The sequence below is a fragment of the Erpetoichthys calabaricus genome, chromosome 7, assembly GCF_900747795.2.
Source record: "Erpetoichthys calabaricus chromosome 7, fErpCal1.3, whole genome shotgun sequence".
Lineage (NCBI taxonomy): Eukaryota > Metazoa > Chordata > Cladistia > Polypteriformes > Polypteridae > Erpetoichthys > Erpetoichthys calabaricus.
In genome coordinates, this window is record NC_041400.2 from 108,717,587 (window position 1) to 108,731,953 (window position 14,367).

At 36.2% G+C, this 14,367-nt stretch overlaps 1 protein-coding gene across 2 annotated transcripts in view; it reads right to left on the bottom strand.

Moving 5' to 3' along the window:
* The window catches only part of sncaip (synuclein, alpha interacting protein), a 250,325-nt gene that overhangs the window by 171,957 nt on the left and 64,001 nt on the right, over positions 1–14,367 (bottom strand). The gene's annotated exons all lie outside the window — the stretch shown is intronic.

A 14,367-nucleotide genomic window follows, 5' to 3' on the forward strand; every position in this document is an offset into this window, starting at 1 on the left:
GAGTGGCCCCAACGGAATTGAGTGAACCATGCCCATGGGGCAGGGTCACTCCTAAAAAGCACCCTAGAAACAGGAACAACCAGCCACTTAAAGTGAGCTCCAGGAGACACCAAGGGTTGAAGAACAGGACTTGCAGAGTCATTGAGAATACCGAAGGATACGAGATAACTGCACCTGTAGGTGGATGTCTTCTGTTGTAGAGTAGACCCAAACGATGAACAGTAGGGGCATCTGCAGAGGTTCAGTGTGGTTTCTAAGGGAGCGATTCTTCGTGTTTTAACCTGGATTTTAACGTATGTAGATTTATTTATTTAGTGTTGATTTTAATCATCACATACTCACTGTTGTGTGTGCCCTCATTGGGTCACAAGTTACTGTTTTATTTAATGGTGATGGGTCACGGGTGGTTTGTTAATTGGATCACGATGGGTTGTTGGGGGTTGACTGAGCAATTGACATTGTTCTGACAATCATCCTTGAATACCCCCTTGCTTTTCTCACTCCTTACAGCTGTTGTCGCCTGGTTTCCTTGCCCCCTACTGGCCATAAAGGTCCAGATCTGCAAAGCAGCTCCCCACTTGCCTTCACTGCATTAGGGACAACACTTTCCATTTACATTTCCTTCAGGGACTGTGTGGCCTGTAGTGGCCTGGAGATGTTAGCACCTCCAGTGCCATCTCTTTTGCTTCAATCTCTTGCTCAGAAATGGTCCATTTAACCTTGACAACTGCAAGATCAGCTGATCTCTAGCATCCTAAGGGATTATTGTATGCCTCCCTCCAGAATGTATCCATCTCCTAAGTACTGTAAACTCATGTGGGGCACTTATGACATATGCTGAGCTAACTGCTTCCTTGCAGCCCCTGTATTATATATACAGAATGTCTCCAGCTAGCAAGTAAAAGCTAAGTTGAAGAGAAAATGTGTTAATTCAGATGGGTATTTTTCATCAATAAACACAGAGCTACAAAAATTAGGAACAATATAGGCTATTCTCTAATTCTTTTCATGAGATGTCTAATGCACTTACTCACCATCTCCAAGAACGCACTTCTAGAAATCATCCCGTCTTCCCCATACTACATCTGGCCTATCTTCAGCAGCTGCACCCTTGCCACCACTAGTCCCACCAACTCAGGACTGTTTTCACGTGCTTATGGAAGTTTTGGAGATGTCACCACTAATATCTCATTACCAATTGACTGCATTCACATACATTTCTGTTCATCATTTTGTGGGAAACGCAAGATCACTTGTGATTTTACTACTTCGTGCATACACACATCAATTAAAGATAAGCTCTATCTTTTTTCTTAGGACAGTAAAAGCAAACTAAACATGTTAGCCATGTATCACATCCATTTAAATACAACTCAACCACAAAAGCATCACTTCTGACTGAAGTACTTATTATTTTATTTGATATTATTCTAAAATTACTTCACAATTTGGCTAATTCAGGTAACATTGTTTAGAGCAGATTCTTCAGCTGAGAGCCACCACTTCAAATGTTTATGTGAAATTTCACACTGTCATGATTTGTTCTCAAGGAGAAAGATAAAGACTGTGAGCCCCAATAAACTAACTAGTTTATCAAAATAGTGTATTGGTAATAACACTGACAGGCTTTATAAATCAATTAATGTAAAAAAAAAACCAATAATTTAGTATACTAAACCATTAAAAGAAAACCATTAAAACAAAGGAATACCGAGAGGCTAAATAAACAGTAATTAATGTAGTTATAAAAAGAGAATATTCAGAGTGGACAAATTTAAAATAAAAAAATAGTTCATCAGAAGGAAAGGTACAACTAGGAAAAAAGCAAAGCAAAAACAAAAGCCCATTCAAAACAGGAAAAAAATAATTAAATCAAATTACTTAAAGAATATTCTGAATAGATACAATGCAGACTAAATAAACAACAATTAATCAGACAAAAACACCACATAGAAAAAACCCTTTAGTAAAATGTTATTCTGAAATCCCTTAAAGAACAGGTTCAGTATTTTTCAAGTTAAAGTTCTTTCAGGTTTTCAAGTGGCCCATTAAGTGCCCCTTTGTCCCATTAGCCTCTATTGTAAAGCACCAGTAAGTGCAAGATATTTTTAAAATTTATAGAAAATTCTTAACTTTAGAACATAACGCAAGTGTGGCAAAAGCAGATATTTAATGCTTGTGAAGAAATAACTTTGTCTTGAAAAATAACAAACTTATCCTTTAAACAAATGACCTAAACATCCATCCATCCATCCATCCATTTTCCAACCCGCTGAATCCGAACACAGGGTCACGGGGGTCTGCTGGAGCCAATCCCAGCCAACACAGGGCACAAGGCAGGGAACCAATCCCGGGCAGGGTGCCAACCCACCGCAGGACACACACAAACACACCCACACACCAAGCACACACTAGGGCCAATTTAGAATCACCAATCCACCTAACCTGCATGTCTTTGGACCGTGGGAGGAAACCGGAACGCCCGGAGGAAACCCACGCAGACACGGGGAGAACATGCAAACTCCACGCAGGGTGGACCCAGGAAGCGAACCCGGGTCTCCTAACTGCGAGGCAGCAGCGCTACCACTGCGCCACCATGCCGCCCATGACCTAAACAGAAAAAAAAAAATTAAACAGCTGGACAATAACCTCAAGCAATATCCATAAACATAGGTGCAGAAGTTGGAAAACCTCAAAGAACTGATCCAACGACCTAAATGTGTGACTGGAGATAGCAAATGCCTGAAATTGGGACTTGGCCCCCCCCAGGACTCAACAAAAAGAGAGCTGGAGCAACTGTGGCTGGAACAATTAGTAAACAAAAGAAAGATAAATACAAAACAATCAATGTAAAAGAAAAGAAAAATGCTTGTTATTAAAGACAATTAAAAGAAGAAATTAGCACAATTGAACTATTCAAAATAAGAAAATAGTATAGAAGAAAAAAGAAAACAAATAGATAGCAATCTGTTAAACTAAACCTAGGGAATGCCAGTGAGATTTTGGGAAGCTCATTTCCCATCTGTCCCAATGGTTATGAATCCAGCATAAGCCCCTGCCCTTAAGTGTTATGAATGCAAGGAATTTAGACCCACTTTGTAAATATTCATTTTTCTGAGGGAAATAGAGTTAAATAATGCCTTTCTTAATCAAAATGATTTTTCAGTAAGCCAAAATGCTAACTAGAATTTAAAATCTTAGGTCAAAAGCGAAATTCTATGCCAAAAGTTTTAAAGCTGAAGATCTTTTTATTGCAGATGTTTTAGTAATTAGTCCTAACATCCACCTACTATTCAATGTGAACATCCATTTTACATACAGTATCATGATGTGACAATTCACACGACACATGCTTCACTTGCCTAGCAACCACACACCAAGATGGCAGCCAGACAATCAAGATTGGCAATGCCCATGAAAAATAAGCATACACAATCAAATGATAACAATATATTTTCAAAAATAAAATATTATAAGATGTAAAAACTGAACAAAATGAATTAAAGATATGTCGAATGCACCTTAGAAACACTTCCAGACCGGAGACTATTCTATCACCAGTCTTATGTCCCTGCAACCCTTGTCCTCAACCAAACTAAAGCTCATAATATTAGTCAAATTATGAACCTGGACACACCCCACAAACTCATATAGGTGAAGTGCATGTCACATAAATGGCTAAGCAAGTACTGTATACAGAGGATGAACACACAAATGTAGCAAATATATTAGAAATGTTTAATAAATACGATGGTCATTTCATCTTGTACTTCAATGTTTGATACCTTGTACAAACCCCAGCAACTGTGTTCTACGTATAAGGCATATTATAAAAATGAAAAATTGGTACAAATTTCTTTTTATTTCATTAGTAATTCTGGTTCTAGGCCATGCCACTTTTTTGTTACTTGTTTTCATTGTTATCATCATATGTTTCCAACTATGTGATTACAATGACTCTGTATTGTATTCTGAAAAAAAATTAATGAATTTAAAGAACTAATTAATATGTGCTGTAGGTGTGAAAATGAATATCAATAAAAATCATAATGCAAGATAACAAGTAAGAGAATGTGTAAATTGTTAACTGTATCAGAATTAAGCTCCTCGTAACCCTGTGTTGAGATAAGTAGATTCAAAAACAAAATAAATAATTGTCAAAATCAGTTTGTTATTTTATTTATTTAATGTTTCATCTGAGTGGTGCTGCCTCATGGATCCACCTTCATAGATTCAAATTCTGAACCCATTCAATATCTCTGAGATGTACTTGAGTTTTCTTCCCACAGCACACACTTGTGCAGTTTAGGTAAATCAGCGATTCCTAGCTGGCTTCTACTGGGTGTGAACACAAGTTGCCCTGTGATGGACTGATGCCTTGTGCAGCATTGGTTTCTGCTTTGTACCCAATAGTGTTGAGAGGGGCATTAGCCCCCCACTACTCTGAACTAGATTAAGAAAGTTTTAGAATGTTTTATTTATCAATACGATAAAGAATTGAACTTGACCAGGATTCAACATTTACTTATTTATATTACAAGTCTAAACTAAAATAAAATAAGATGGCTATAGTCAACAATACTAGAAATAGATGATTTAGTTTCATTCATGTACTAAAGAAATAATGATCACAAAACTTTACAGTCTTTTAATGGTGTTTCTGAGTGTCGAAACTGCCTCCATTTGTGGTTTCATTCTGGCAAGATAGCAAAATTTAGCTTCCATGATAGGATATGATTTCAAAATAGTTTAATTTACAGAACAGTGGTTGTTCCCTAGTAGAGAAACTGCAAAGAAAATAATCATTGTAATGAAGTTTCTCACAGTTCAGTTTTTACCATGTTTCAGAATGTAGAAGACAGAAGTTAAACAAAGATTAACTGCAAACAATTGGCAGAAATTAATTAAAGCTTAAATCCATTAAGGACATGCAATAGTGCATTTAAAAAAAGAAATCAAAATATATTCCTTTTATTTCCCCACTGCTACACTACAATATGTACTTTATTTCCTAGCAGCAAAACAAGCTGCTTTCCAAAAAACCTTAGGTCTTAAAAACACTGCAGAGGGTGAGCAAAGCTCATTCACATTCAAAAGACGTACAATACAGTAATTATATTTTCTGCCCATGACTTTAAACCAAAACATTCCCACCTCAGCACAAAATGTGTATCTGACATGAAGCCTTTATTTGATTTTGTGGGGTTGCAGCCACATCTGCACAGCATTTTGGCTTCTTTGATCTATTACTAGCCACTGAAAATGACATATTATTTAAACATGATGTCAGCTCAGAAAATAAAGTGAACACAATTTTGATATCCTTTTGTTTTGGCCATCAACTACTTGATCCTGAGAAAGTTAAAAAAAGAGCTGGCAAACCTGGGAAGCAAAACATTTGAAGCTCTGATGTTCCACCCATAGAGCACAGTACATAAAATAACATGAGCAATGAGTGGAAGAGAAAAAAAGACTATGCTAAGCAACATTTAGAGTGAATTAAAAAATGGTAAACAACATTAGGCTGAAATATATTTGATGTTTACCTAGACAATTCTGTTTTGCCCATGAATTCAGGTGTCATACAATTATTCATTTTTCTTTTTGTATAAAATAACATTTCAAAAATCACATTTTACAAAACTATAGTCATAAGGGTATGGTTAAATATTTTTTGTAAAGACATTTGTATTGTATATATTCAGTACATACATACAGACATATGTATGTACTGTATACAAAATAGACTCAAATATAAAGAACACTATGCACACTGCCCTGAGAAGACTGTACTTATTAATCGCACAACCTGCATAGGCTAATCCAGAATTATTTAGCAAAGGACAGTTTAGTTAATCTGTCACAAACAAGACATACAATACAGAGAGAATCCACACTTGAAGCTTTTAGTTCCATGTGCCTCTAGAAACATATTAAAACCCTCCACAAGAGCCCAGTTTACATTTAATATTGATCCATATTTAAGATTAATCACCTTTGCAATCCACATTGACATTGACTGTGTTCCTATTGTTCACGCTACATCCTTTCAATGATCTAATGGCACATTAACCTTACTCTTAAAAATAAAACTGTACGCTATATTCATGCTTGTAATGTATTATTGCCAGGATATCTTTGTTTAATATTTTTTCATTTATTCTGAATTTTTAAGTCCTCCCCAACTGTTCCCATATTTCTTCTTTATGTATATTGTAATGTTTGTGGTTTTGCCCAAGTCCTTTTTCCACTAGTTTGCAAAGAAGGCCTTCAGGTATAGCCTACGTAAAAGAGCTCTGTATATTTTGCCTTGTTGCCTTATCAGCTCTTTACCTGAGGCATATGATAGTATTTCCAGGCTGTTGCTCCACTTTAACAACCTTTGAAACAATTTGCTGAAGCATTCTGGTGTGATTTCAGGCCTAACTACTCTACAAAAAAACAGTTTGAATCCTTCAAAAAAAAATTCCTGAGTCCTATACTTTCCAAAGACTTGAGGCCTAAAACATCATGTCTGTGTACAAAGCAGGGAACTCCCAACGCCCTGGTCCAAATAAATGAAACCTTAAATATTTGAGTTAATTTATTAAATTGTATAATGAAAAATCCAGTAAAGCAAAAGAGTCCAAAAATCAAAACAGATTAAAAAAAAATAAAATCAAAAAATCTTCAAAAATACAAAAGACACAAATATTAAAAAATCTCAAAGCAAAACTTTTAAACAATGAAAGACTTCAAAAATACCAAACTTAAAAGGAAACGCCACCCAAAAATTATATCTGTATATAATAAAGAAAAAATCTTGGTGGAAGGGAGACCAGGGAGACAAGACATGATCTTCTCGGAAGACACTTAAAAGACCCACGAGATGAAAGAGATTGGCCACGGAGCGTCTCGCGGGGACCTTAAACATGAGACTTGGTGCCAAGAGATTGCAATTTGACATACCGCGAGAGACACTGTAACGTCCAGCGAGATAAAGCAGTGAGACAACATTTAAAACAAGTTCATGGACATCTAACCAAGCAGTTGTTGGAATGCTTTTGGTAGTCAGACATCATGCGCTCCCAGCTCTTAAAACAATGACAAGCGACAAGCAGAACACGAAAAAGAAAGAGATTTAACCATGCCTGGGGCCGGAAATAAAAGACAAGTATTGATATTTCAAAAGTTTTAAAGTAAAAGTGAAAATAATGTATATGTAACAATTCCCATTGTATATCCGGTAAACCAAACACGGGGGTGGGCAAGTGAAGCGAGCAGTGGGGCGGAGCCCCCTTAGTTTAAGGTTCAGTTGTATGTGACTAATTTGTTGAATGTAGAAAGTTTTAATATTGTTTATATATTAGTTTGAAATAATTACAATAATCAATTGTATAAAACTAAACAATTAATAAATTCTAATATAAATGGGTTGTTACTATATTATATTTGTACGATGAATGACACAATCATTAGTGACAGAGTTTTTGTTCACCAATATTGATATAATTTAAACTCAAAAGAATCATAAGTGAAGCGAGTTGAGACCCTTGATTCAGGCGGTTCTTGCACATGTCCTTTAAACATCTACCAGCATCCAAAGACATTAAATATGCTGATGACATCACACAGGACACACATGCACTTTAGCACTCCCATTGAGATCCACCGAATCGATTCATTCATGTTCACAAATCAATTTGTATGATTCACTGAAAACAGTCATTCAAAAGGAATGAATTGTTTATGAGTTTCTCACCACTATTACTTATCCCAATAAGTTAATAGTGATGCAATAAAAAAAACATTTAACGTCACAAGTTCATGCAGAGTAATGAAAACAGATTCTGATACAATAGGGGTCTAGGGGGTATGCTGAACAACAGCAAACAATATCAAAAAGTCCATGAAAAAATCACATATTACTTTTGTCAGATAATCCAGATGTCAAGTCATTCAGTCAGATGGTCATAACTTCACAAATATATAGGGGTTGGAAAAAGTAGGTTTACGTTTGTTTATATGGAAAAAACACTGATTATGATCAAGATTATTACAATATATAATGTCACAATGGCACAGTGCACTTTGGTTCAATCTTATAAGTTCTCAAATTGCCGGCCTTGTGTATTCACAACCGTAAACCCTACTTTTGCCCACCCCATATGTATTTTTACTAAAATGTTCATTAAGCTATATCTGGAAAATGCTCTTATGAATGAAAAAAGAATGCATTAAGATGCGCCTGAGCATTTGAATTAAAACCCAAACTCAGTGCCTCATTCATTGGTCAGGAATTCAGTCCAGTAACAGTTTATTCCTTGGCTAACTTTGCACTTTACGTGATATAGATAATATTTATCTAATCTAATCTAATCTGATCAACAAAAAGTGTGTGCAAAGAGACATGTAAAAATAGCAATTAAAAGATGAAAAAGTGACTGAAAATACTGTCAGGAAGAGATAATGTCTCATACTTGTGCATATCCAAGATGCTTCAACAAGCCAAAGTTAAGTTCACACGTTCAGTTTCACAGACTGCTGCTAAATAATCATATGAAACTCCAGCAGAGGCTCACCGCTATGAATGTAAATTTAATGATGGGAGGCAGGTCTACAATTCAAATGTTCATTCGTGCCTGATCACATTCCATTTTTGCTTCCTTTGGAAACTCAAAGCAAAAGAAACCAAACAAAAGATAATCCAATAATTAAATCAAAAACAAGTAATTTAGCCAAGACAGCGAATCAAGAGCCAGAACAAAGAATCATCAAAAAAATCCTTAAATGAAAATGGACAAAAGATCAACAACGTTGAAATGCAAGGTGAGGAGCAGAAAAAAGGATATCATTGAAAACATAAAGTAAAGACCTGAAGCAATGAGGTGAAATATTTAAGAACCTTTAGACCTGAAGGCCCTATCACACATTAGTGAGACTAGGGGCTGATGCTGGGGTAAAACTCTACTCTCCAAATTAATAAAGTTAAGTGCTCCATCTTCATTTCCAATAACTACTTTACCTCTGTGTCTCTCTTCCTTCTTGCTGACTTGTCTTCCTCACTTCTCAACTGCAATTTCATGGTTGTTTTTACCAAGAGTAGGTCTCTTTGGCTGTATCCACACAGACAAAAAAGACTCTGCAGGTAACGTGTTACTTATAGAATGCAGACTCAGTTGAGCAGTAATGGTAGAAAATGTTGCTTATTATGCAAATGAACTTTGGTGAAGTTAACTATAAGCTTTTGCAAAATCAAATGAACACAATATTGAAGCAAAAACCTTAAGTTATTTCTTGCCTGCTCCTATCATGTGATTTAAGCAACATTAACACTGCATATTAATTTGCAGATTAACAAAAGATTAAAAAATTTGTTTGTCTACAATTCCTGTCTAATTCTGGCACTCTTTGCAATGTACAGTATAAACACTCATGTATCACATGTGATCACCACAAAATGTTTTAATGACATTAACTCATACAAGCAAGACATAAGAGAATATAAATTTCAGGAGACAAAGAAACAGTAAATTTAGAAATTGGAAAATGGACAAAATTAACTCAATTCATTGAGCCACATACCATGTAATAAATAAAAAGACTTCTTTTGTAGTTAAATTGTTCCTCGATAAAAATGTCTCCTGACAAGTGGCTTCACCAAGAGGTTTGGTAGCATAATCACAAAAGATAGAAACATAATTAAAACACTGTGATGTTAGTCTTGTTCTGGCAATTGTACTGGCTGCTAGCAAACACTGACATAATAATGCTAAGACCATAATGAATGAATCCAGTGGCCTTAGGCCAGTCTCAAGATAGCTGATCGATAGGCTGACAGATATTTTTAAACATCGTGACTGTGAAATGACTTACTCTTTGTACTATGTATAGTATATTTTGTATGTTCAATGTATACACAGTATACATATATATATCTACTCTCTATACAGTGATCCCTCGCTATATCGCGCTTCGTCTTTCGCGGCTTCACTCCATCGCGGATTTTAAATGTAAGCATATGTGAATATATATCGCGGATTTTTCACTGCTTCGCGGATGTCTGCGGTCTACAGTACGTGTGCTTCCTCAGTTGATTTGCCCATTTGAATTCAAACAAGGGACGCATTTGAATTGAAACAAGGGACGCTATTGGCGGATTGCTGAGAAGCTACCCAATCAGAGCACGCGGTTAAGTTCCTGTGTGCTGCTGATTGGTTCAGCGACGGAGTGCTGCATTAACCAGGAAGTCTGAAGGAAGGAAACAGCTACACCGCTGCAGGACACCATTACAGCATAAATGAGTCCACGATTCTTTTTATTTAAAAAGGAGGAAAAGCATATAAGATCTACGGCCGCAGTGTCTTTTAACCAGGGCGCAAAATGAGTTGCAAGTGGACGTTGTAAGGCAGTAGTCTGGATGAAATCTGCTTTAGGGATTTGGATTGAAGAGTGATGGAAGAAGAACAACGGCGGTGCTACACAGTCGCCTGAAGAGGCTCCTTTAGAAGAGCTGTAACACTATCCTTTGTTGTGCAGTAAAATTAAACTCATCGTTATCGGACAAGTCGTCGTGTCATTGTTGGTGAGTAACCATAATTAATTATTTACGTACAGTACGTATTACATGTACATAGTTTAGTGTCACTGTACACACATTTTACTGTATACAATTTTTCTTGTATTGTACGTATTTATTGCTGGTGGCCTGTCTGTCGTAATGGCTGTAACATATGTGATATCGGAGACGCTCGATATCTTTAAAATAATATTTAGGTTTTACTGTATACATACATAATTTCAACGAATCTTACCTAATATCTAAGAGAATACAAAGGGTTTATGCTGTATACTTGTGTGTGAAATGTTTATAATAGTGTGGGAGAGTTTATAAGGGCTTAAAATATATAAAAATAACCATATAAACATATGGTTTCTACTTCGCGGATTTTCTTATTTCGCGGGTGGCTCTGGAACGCAACCCCCGCGATGGAGGAGGGATTACTGTATATAAAATCCTAAGCCTGAAAGTGTAACGATTTTGTGCAACGATTTTATGTGATGTTTTGATGTCATGTTTTTTGTCGTGCTTTAAATTGGGCTTATTTTAAAAACTACATATATATGTTTGGTATCATTCTTTTCAGAATTTATCGATCTTTAATGTGATGTTGTTAGATTTTCAGATTCTTATTCCGTTTTAAAATTATAAACTAAAATATCAAGAACTCACGTCCCGCGAGACGTGACTTTGTGCCAACAGATTTAACCACGCCCATGGCTGGAAATAAAAGACGAAAGACTAGATGACAAAGACAGCTGTTGTATAGGCTTTTAAATGTTCGAAGAGATGCAGATCACGTGGCAAGGCAGCAGCAGCAAGCCAGTAGCTGATCGAGCAAAGAGGAGGTAAAAAAAAAACTGTATTCATTACCCATTGTATCACTGTTTAAGAGGGGGTGTCGGAGGAGCGACTGCGTCTCCTTGGGATGCGTTCAACCCCCCTCTTCACAACACCAGCGGCAGAGATGCAAAGTGGCTGGCATGTAGCATAGGCTGGGTGGGGGGGGTTGGCAAGCGAAGCGAGCAAGAGGTAATACTAGGCCCCTAGTATATCTATCTATATATATATATATATATATATATATACTGTATATACACATTTAAGTATGTATTCAAGCAAAAACTAAGTCAAACCACACACTAAGTCATATCCTGGAGATTTGTAAGGTGTTACACTTAATTTTGTATTTACCTTTTACTTTCATTTGATCGTAGGGCAGTGATTAAATTCTATTATTATTTATTAACATTTTCTTTACCATCAGTTTATCGTTTTGTGCTACCGGTACAGTATATCATTTTGTGAGGTTTTATTTGCTATCCAAGCCAGAAGTTTTTAATGTGTGTATGGGGGATTTTTGTTTGTTGTTAGTATATATATATATATATATATATATATATACTTTATATATGTCTGTCTTTTATTAGCAATTTCTCATTACTATCCTATGTTGACTAAAAGCTATGGAATGTGATGTAAGAGGTGTTCTGGTATTTAAAAAGATGTCACTACCATTAACGTCAAAGTTTATGGATACCAAATCTAATCTTTGTGAGTGTGAATTTGCTTCTACAATTTAGGGTTTCTGAGAAATTTTGAATTATGAAATTGTTTACAGATTAGACTTTGGAACATGTACTTTTACTCTACAATGTTTTTTTTTTTTTTTTTTTATTTGTACCCCCGCATGTCTCTTTTTCCTCAGTCCTTTTTTATGCCACAGGCAGTACACTAAGATTAAGTATCCCAGCTATCTGGTTTGTTGACACATCCACTCAAACACTATCTGAAGCTTCAAATGCTCTTATCACTTCTTCTCTCACTCTTTCTGTCTTTCTCTCTTGCTACTGCAATACCTATGGTGGCATTTATCTGGCCTTCTGCCAATGGCCTAACATGTCTTTCTCACCTCAGTGACCAGAGAGTAGTTAATTCCAAAGAACCCTATAAGGAAAAGAAGCAAACCATCACTATTTTTCTACCACTTTTATAGTTGAAGTAGCTGTCCTAATACCTGGGAGATTTTCTCTTATGAAGTATTATCTTATCATCTCTTCTTTGGTCTTGTGACAGCCTTGTGTGTCTTCTGCCTGAGCATCTTTTTGCCAGACATGTAACCTGTTACAAATTTGAAAGCTGTTTGCACTGTCTGCTGCATCTCCATCCATTAATGAAATCTTCCTAAATCCTAAGCATCCTCTCCCAGCAAGCATAAGGTGCAAGACAGGAACAGTTATATATATATATAAACGAACAGCCATATTAACCACAAGCGTTACCTGGTAGGTAACCACCCATACAATCAGATTGTGATTCAGACTACGAATGCCGTGAATGTAATTACCCCGATCTACATGCTGTCAAATAAACGAACCACACGCCGTGGCGCAACGTTAGGGGCTTCGCCTCTAGTGCTGACGTCCGAGGTTCGATTCCTGAGAGGGAGTGTAGTAGAGTGTGTACGCCTGATGAGCACAGAATTAGGGCGAAACACGTGTCGCGTACTCTTTGCATTATTTGACAGTAAACTATTTCAACCATTCTATGATCTGCTTCTCACAACTAAGGGCATCGTGGCAGATGTTAGCCGACTTTCTGACCAACCACAAGCGTTACCTGGTAGGTCACCCATATAATCAGATTGTGATTCAAAGTACGAATGCCGTGAATACAAAGATATATATATATATATATATATATATATCTTTGTATATAATATGGCTGTTCGTTTTTCTGTCCAGGATTTCAAATCACTTGTAGCTCGCAAACCATTTGAACTATTGACCTGAAATTTGGTACACATATACTACGTGACTTCTACTATGCACTTTCGGGGTGATGATAGACCTCCAAGGTTATTCCTATTTTTATTTTTATTTTATTTTATTGTAGAATCAACTCTTGGCACTGGCCAGCAGGGCAGCTGTGTGGCACATGTGTCCGGGCGCTGTTCTCATCCCTACCACCTTCGCCATTACTTCCCCTACCTCTTCATATCTTAAATCATTCTTGAGGCAGATTGAAGACTTAAGTGCCCGCTTAAGTGAAAAATTAAGGAAAACATACTAAGTAATTGCAACACAAACACTGACTTAATCAATTTTAAAGTGAAAAGATCCCGACGAAAGAAGAGAAGAAGCAGGCCACTAGGGTGGAGAAAAGAAGAACTGCTCAGGAAGCAGCAAGCGCATCAACCTCTGAGCAAACGAATGCTAAACGTATAGAGAAAGAGTATGAATACTATTAATGCTTAAGTCAAGTGTATAGTGCAGTGCGCTGTTACTGGTATATATATATATATATATATATATATATATATATATATATATATACAGTGTATACTGTATAGACTCACACACAGACACACACATATATATGGTGTATATATATATATATATATATATATATATATATATATATAGTGTATACTGTATATACTGCCTATACAGTTTGTACATTGAACTCTTAAACAGCTGTCAATGCACAGTAGACAATATATTACAATAAGGCACCCAACTGGTCGTTCATTATCAACTTTATTTTGTTCTTAAAGTAGCAGGTTAAAATCACTTGACAAACTACTTTGGATCCAATGTCCCATTAAGGAGGAACTGAACAGTTTCATTCAAACGTTAATGGCATGGCACTATTCTGTATTTTAGATAACTAAAACACTTGGACTCTATAAGCACACATCTTTCTAGTTTTTGCTGGTAGAAGCCATGGCAATAAAGCAAATATGAAACTTAACTTGAAACTGCATAAGATCACTTTAATGAAAGAAAATGTTCTTGTTTTTAATATTTAACTGTTCCAGCATACAA